The 6,848-nt window shown below is 40.7% G+C and overlaps 1 pseudogene; it reads left to right on the top strand.

Moving 5' to 3' along the window:
- The first annotated feature begins 3,465 nt into the window (after positions 1 to 3,465).
- On the top strand, positions 3,466 to 3,961 carry LOC149007530 (non-specific lipid-transfer protein pseudogene; annotated as a pseudogene).
- Positions 3,962 to 6,848: the final 2,887 nt, after the last annotated feature.

Here is a 6,848-nt window from a genome sequence, read left to right as displayed (position 1 = left end):
TGCCACGTATCACTTTCCTGAAAATACTGTGAATTTTTTCAACTCTGACTTTCGTCTTTCTTTGCAGTGCCTCCAAGAATGAATCCCGAAAGTCTTCAGTGAAGGCTGCTAGGGCTGTTGTGACTGTTGAACAACGGTCTCCTCGAGCCTTGACTGCAGAACAGGGCTTCTACACCACCTCCAGACCCTTCCTACAAGGGTATCAGGAACCTGAAGCCAATGGTTGAGGCTTCGAGGAGAGGGAAAAAACCAATGGTGGAGGAGGTAGACCTCCCCTCTCCCATTCGAACTAAAAGGAAGCATGACTCTGCAGATGCTTCCGCCCCGAAGAAATCCAAAAAGAATAAAGACTCTGAGGAGATCTTCATGCCTCAATGGACGCTGACACGGATAGATTGGGCAAAACAGGATCATGAGAAGGCTGCTGAATGGAGCTCTCTCGATCTTTATCCTGCCGATCGTCAGGCCTTTGAAGCCCTGGAGGATGACGTTCTCGTTTGTCATTCCACAAGGTATTATTTTTCTTGATCTTTTGCTAATTGTTTTGCAATCTCTTATGAGATTTTCTGATAATCTTCCCGTCATTCCAGGGATGCTGTATTGAGCTTTTATCAACACATGGAGGCATTGAGCCGAGTTGGTCACAATGGCTCCTTGCTACAGACCTGTGAAGAGAATTTGGCGAAGGCCAATTTTGAGGTGGACTGGCTGAAGAAAGCAGCCGAAGAGTTGAAGGAGAAGCATGATGAGGAGATGAATTCCTTCAAGAAGGAACTTGACTCGTCAATTGCCCGTGCTAATGCTGCCGAATGCGAGGCCAAGAAGCATAAAAATGAGGCTATTGTTTTTGGCGAGAGCCTCAAGTTTAAGTCTTTGGATAATGAACGTCTGTTGAAGATGGCAGTTCCCAGCAAGCCCGAACATATTAAACCAGATCTTCGGAGGGACTGCATTCGGAAGTATTTGAACAGCGTCCCCTTCACTAAATTGTTGGGCTCCTTCAACCTTCAAGCTTACCGAGCAGGGCAAAATGACGTTTGAGAAAAGATCCTTGAATCTAACCCTTCCTTCGACACAACTCCCTTTCGAGAGGTGTGTCACAAGGAAATCTTCGGGAAGCTCAAGTTGTCTTTCCCTGACTGGGTTTTGGAAGAGGAGGATCCTATTCCAGCGGACCCAAATATCGAGGAGTATCTTGCTGATTCGCCGCCCCTTCTCGAAGAACCTCAACAGCCTACCTCGGAAAAAGATCCTGAGAAAGACTCCTCGGCTGACAGTGTAGAAGAATCATAGGAAACCATATCTTCCTTTTTGTTTTGTTTTTTGTAAGGGTTGGCCCTCTAAATCTTAATGAAATAGAAATCAGTCTTCTTTTTCTCAAACTCTTCTAATGATTGCCATAATACTTCCTCATCTCATTTCCAAAAAATAATTGTCTTGACGGGAGATAACGTTCGGGATATCATGAAGATGAATTCGGGAGAGACATGTTCGGCCTCTGAACTTTGTGCCATCTGAACTTTTACTCCCAACTGCTCCTTTATTTATGATGAAGTCCAAACGTTTCCCTGTATTCGTATACCACTCGCTTCTCCCAAGGAGTTGGAAATACTCTATTATTTAATGCTGGTGCGACGGTTGGTATTTGACAGTATCCTAGTATTAGGTGCATACTGTTCCACGTGGAAACTTTGTTCAACCTTTGAAGCGCCGTTATCCGCTGACTGTTGATCCAGCGTTTTTAGGAAGTCGAAGCGTCTCTTCAATCCTATCCCTTAATTGTCTTAGGCTTTCAACCATCGCATCTCTCTTTGAGGCTATTTAAGCCCCTCAAGGGTGCTTCATCCTTATCTCGCTATCTGCAAGTTATTTCTGTCTGATAGATTTGCAAAACGACATCCCGTCTTCCTTTGCTGTATCCATACCCTTGTCCTCCAACAATATCTTTGATCAGAATCTGAACAAGTAAGTCTTCTGCTCTGTCTATGTCACAAATCTCTTCTTCTCCCTGAGTAAACTCCACAGTATTCATACTTGGGTTTACTTATTACGGAAGTTCTGAGTAGTTCATGTTCAACAGAGATCTAGGGTTTTCCCTTTTTAGTATGTTGTTGGATTCTCGTACTGACATTGCTTTTTTTGTATTTGAAGTGCCTCCCAGAATTAACTTGGACTTTATTAGGGCAAATTCCTACAAGAAAACTGCCCTAATACCGACGAAGGTTGCTCCCTTTGAGGTGATTGCAGCTTGGTGAATCTTCTAAACGTGAGGAGACTACTGTTGGTGAATCTTCAGATCATATTCTCACAGTTTTTTCTGATGTCTCTCCTACGCTCCCTCTGCCTGAAGAGACCGTTTGGTCTTCCAAGGAGGACGTGGCTCCCTCCGTCGTTGCTTATACTGTTGATGCAAATGAACAACTCCTAGGTGTTTTAAGAAAGATCACATTCTCCCCCCCCAATCAAAGTTAAGTCTGAACTATAATAGATTAAGATAATTGAAAATAAAAATCTTGAAAGCCCCGGTCTAATTTCTTATGGGATTTTCAACGGCTGACTTGATATGTTTACTCAGAGAGGAAGCGGTAAGATTGAGAAAGGGGAAATGAAAGATATTTGTCTTCTTAAAATTTGCTAGACAGTACACGGCCTAGATTGGTCACTCCTGAAATCTTAAAGTTTTAATTCAATACAATACTTTTCTTGTATTTACACACATTCTATGTAATGTTCAATGTACTACACCCATATCCTATGCATATTACTCTTTTTTGTCCTTCTTCACCATTCCCATAGACATATAATTTAAAATCAGGATTTGTACCAAAGAAATTATACATTCTAAAATAAAAAAGAATATCAACCGCACACATGGATCTTGCACGAAGATGGAGACTGATGGGAGTGCACTAATGATATTGAGTCACAAGGGTTTTGGGTTGCACTAGGGGCTGATTGGTCTTTCCACACACTCATCTATCGATGCTTCATGTAGTGGGTGCAAGAACCACATGGATAATCACCACTAGATGATTGAAGTTTTAAGATATGTAAATACGGGTTGGTTCTTAAAACAAAACAAAAACAAATCCAAACTCAAATCAAATCAGTCGGTAATCCAGGCTTCCAAAAATGGTCCCATTAGCCTGCAAGTTTGTTCATTCAAATTAGAAATCTAAAGTGAAACCAACCAAAAAAAGTTAATTAGAAAATTCATTTACGCTTTCCATTTTAGAGAGAATCCACGCAAGCAAAATGACAAACACATTGAAAAGCATTCAAATTTCAACCACCATCAATCTTTTGAGCCAAACAAGGAGACTAAAACCACCTAAGAAGTCTGTTACGCCCTTCTCTTATAAACAAACACATAAAAAGGCGTACGTCATTGCATTGATCTAGAAAAACACTAGGAAAAAAGAAATAGACAAGTGAGCATCAAGGTGCTTGGAAGTACGTGTAAATATGGCCAATTCTGGTGTCCTGAAGGTTGTGTGCCTTGTTTTGGTTTGCATGGTTGTGGCAGCACCACATGCTGCAGATGCCCTAACATGTGGGCAAGTGGTCTCTCGATTGGCTTCTTGCCTCACCTATCTGCGCAACGGAGGAAAGGTGTCTTGGGCTTGTTGCGATTCCGTGAGGGCAATCAACTCCGCCGCAAGAACCACTCTTGACCGTCGGGTGGCTTGTCGTTGTCTCAAGAATGCCTATAGAGCCACTCCCGAAATCAAGGGAGGCAATGCTGCAGCACTTCCCTGCAAATGTGGTGTCCACCTTCCCTACAAGATTAGCCCTTCCATTGATTGCTCCAAGTATATTTTCATCATCTAGAAAACCCCTTGAATTTTAAAATCCTTTCTATTCCAACCGTGAATCTCAAACTCTTAGATATGAGAATTTCATAACGGTTAAGTAATTCTTTTAAGACTAACATTCAGATTTGGTTACGTTTTCAGGGTGAGGTGATGTGAAAGTGCTTAGAGGCGAAGAAGATCAATAAACATGTCTAGATCCTGCAATTTCACATTAGTGCTAGAGAAGTTTGATAGTCTCTTGTTATCAATGTTCCAACATATAATTGTAAGGCAGTTGAGCTGGTTGTCTATCTCTTAGTTTGGGTGACTCTACGAAATAAATATTAACATTGCCCCTTATTGCAAACTCATTCCTCCTTCCGCATAAAATTTGCCTTTCTTTATATTATTATAGAGACTAAAACTCGAAAGCACTCATTTTCTATTCGGGTAATAGATGGGCATGGTGGTAAATTCGTGTTCGGAAATGTCTTGGTGTAGGTAAACATGGGCGCCAAACACCTAAGTTGCATTTCCTTGATTCTTAACGTATGACGGTGGATAAAAGAATAGAGAAGTAAATAGTTTTCTAGGGATATCGAAGGGCAAATTTGTGCCATGTTGCCGATTTGGCCAATACTAAGAACGCTTCCCCTTGTCACACCAAGTTATTTGATTTCAAATCTCCCATCCCCGTTGTTTATTTGTAAACCATCATTGTGGTTAATTTTATACATCCTTTTTAGCATTTTTAAAGTGTGGGCTATAACGTGCATTCTCATTCCCAATGTTGTGTCAAATGTCCCCGATGTTGTGAGGAGGAGGATTCAAGATAAAAATTTTGGGACAAACAAGAAGGCAGACAAGATTAGATTGTATTTGCAACTCTCGGTTCAAGGGCTTGACTTGGCAGCTTCACTGAGCCTAGCCTAGCCATGGCCTTGACAATCCCTTTTTCTATGACACTACTGAATTAGGTTGTATAAATTATGGACTGGTCCTTTATTTATTAATATTTTTTTTTTCTTTTTTGGGATTACTAGAGTGTGTTTGATAACAATTCTACGACAATATTTATTTGAGGAAACATTTTTTTTTTTTTTTACGTTTGTATGCTTTTAAAAAGTTTTGGATTTTTTTTAGTGTATGATAAACACGTTCCCTATGCATTTCTTAAACAATTTCTGTTGTGACTAAAGTACCCAAATCCCGGTTCTGGCCGGTTCACTCCGATCTTATAACAATTCGATTGGTTTTAATTAATCGAGTAAAGCAATCTATGGGTCCGCCCAAGAACTCTGAGGAAGGCCGAATCATGGCCATTCAATTCTACGCTATAATCCGATAGTCACAGTTAAAACCAGAACAAGCGGGAAATCTATATATAAAAGGGATGATGAATTCGTCATGGGTAAGTCTCTCAGATTAATCTGGACACTAGTACTTTACTGATTCTACTCCATTAGAACACCTCAGAAGCTCCTTTGAGCTCTGGAGTATTGTCATCATTTTTGACTAGACCGTCAGAGACGTGACGCAGATCAAGAAGATCGGCTCTTTTTCTCACTTGTGTTCTATTTTTCAGGAACGAGAGATTGATTCATTGTGGAGCAAACCAGATGGATCCAGATCTGAGTGATTTGGTGCAAAGATTACGGTTCAAAGCCTCCGGCAATTTTAGCACCAACATTTGGAGCTGTCTGTCGGAATTAAGCTTTAACAACTTCATTGCAGAGGTCATGGCTTAATTGACTGAGTGAGAGGAGGCATTACCGGTTGAAATGGTAGAAGTAAGCCAGAGGGAGCCAAGGAGAGTCAATCCGAAGAAAAGACCAAGAGAAACAATTCCAACACTGCAAATTCCAATGATGCAGACTTGGAAAAAGTAGAGGATGACGGAAGATCGCTCACCTCATTCTGCTTAGAGTTTCAAAAGACAAGAAAAACAACTTGCAGATACACTGGCAGCTTCTCAATTAGAGCTGGACCCAAATCAAATCACTGAACGATTTGAGAGTATGCAACATCAAATACTTGAAACGAAAAATATGATGAGATCGTTCAGCAAGCAAGTTGGAGTTCAACCAGAGGGAAGAGTTCTGATCTCGCCTATTAGAAGATCTCGCACTCTTTCCCGAGTTGAGGCGATTTCTGTACCAAATCCTCAGACCCAGAGGTCAAGAGAAAGTCAAAGAAGATCAATTCTTAGAGAAGGATCAGAAGAGAGTGCAGATCCAAACTACATTCCTCTGGAGTCAGAAGATCAGGGATCGTCTAAGGATGATCATTTAAGCCACATTCAGAGTAAAAAGAGTAAAACTCTTGGAGATCGGAGGGATAAGAGAGAAAGAGGGAGATTGGAAGGTAGCAGATCTGAAGTTCATGGATTTGAAATCAGTAAGAGATTTCGTATCATGAACGATCAGATTCAACGATTGACGAATAAAGACGGTGGAGAAAAGGTGGAAGAAGCAATGAATCAAAATCCATTCTCTAAAGACATCATGTTAGCACCATTGCCACATAACTTCAAGCTTCTGGTGTTTACAATGTATAAGGGAAGCTCAGATCCTTTGGAACACCTAGCTCAGTTCAATTCTGTTATGATGTTGGCAGGTAACTCTAACGTTTTAAAGTGTCGATCCTTTCCATCATCATTGATAGGTCCTGCAACAACTTGGTTTTTCAGTCTATTATCGGATTCAATTGGAGATTTCAGAGACTTGACAAAAATATTCTTCTCAAGATTCCAAAGCAGCATGAAAAGTAGCAAAACGGTGGATAATTTGGCTACAATTCACCAGAAGTCACGGGAATTAGTTCGAAGTTATATGAAGAGATTCAATCAAGAATCAATTTAGATAAAGTACCTGAATGAAGCAGTGGCTTATGATGCTATGTTCAGAGGTTTGACGGACAATCATTTGTTGGAATTTTTGATTATGAACAAGCCGACGAACATTGTAGAATTAACAACACGATGTAATCAGTATGCTAACATGAAAGATATTCTTCAGGCCAGGAAGGAAACTAATGGTGATGGGAGCAGAAAGA

This window comes from Hakea prostrata, chromosome 8 (genome assembly GCF_041222555.1).
Source record: "Hakea prostrata isolate BN-2017 chromosome 8, UWA_Hpros_2, whole genome shotgun sequence".
Classification (NCBI taxonomy): Eukaryota; Viridiplantae; Streptophyta; class Magnoliopsida; order Proteales; family Proteaceae; genus Hakea; species Hakea prostrata.
This window is presented reverse-complemented; position numbering and strand designations above follow the sequence as displayed.